This window comes from Etheostoma spectabile, chromosome 3 (genome assembly GCF_008692095.1).
Source record: "Etheostoma spectabile isolate EspeVRDwgs_2016 chromosome 3, UIUC_Espe_1.0, whole genome shotgun sequence".
Lineage (NCBI taxonomy): Eukaryota > Metazoa > Chordata > Actinopteri > Perciformes > Percidae > Etheostoma > Etheostoma spectabile.
The window spans coordinates 9,084,353-9,084,617 of record NC_045735.1 but is presented as its reverse complement, the minus strand read 5'-3'; the positions used below and the strand labels follow the sequence as shown (position 1 = coordinate 9,084,617).

Here is a 265-nt window from a genome sequence, read left to right as displayed (position 1 = left end):
GGGAAAACTAACTGGACAGAATCATTTTCTTCAAAGGTAGGTATTTATTAGTATCAGAAAGTTTTTTCTTAGAGCCATATCTGAATAGGTAAAAGAAAACCTCGGAAGTTTAAGACCAGTTCAAGTTGGTTCAGGTATGTACCTAAACCAACCCTCATTAGTAATTAGTTTTAGAAAATGGACAAATCTCCCTTTCTGTTACAGGCTCAAAGATGAACTGCTGTGGTCTGCTCAATGCTGAGAAGGAACCAGGTAAAGATTTGTT

The 265-nt window shown here is 36.6% G+C and overlaps 2 long non-coding RNA genes across 2 annotated transcripts in view; both read left to right on the top strand.

Moving 5' to 3' along the window:
- The window catches only part of LOC116687096 (uncharacterized), a 5,369-nt gene that overhangs the window by 1,342 nt on the left and 3,762 nt on the right, over nt 1–265 (top strand). The window lies entirely within an intron of this gene.
- The window catches only part of LOC116687098 (uncharacterized), a 1,515-nt gene that overhangs the window by 143 nt on the left and 1,107 nt on the right, over nt 1–265 (top strand). The window contains exons 1-2 of the long non-coding RNA XR_004331462.1: nt 1–36; nt 205–252. The exon at nt 1–36 is cut by the window's left edge and continues 143 nt beyond it. This is a non-coding gene — a long non-coding RNA (uncharacterized LOC116687098). The remainder of the gene's footprint in view (nt 37–204; nt 253–265) is intronic.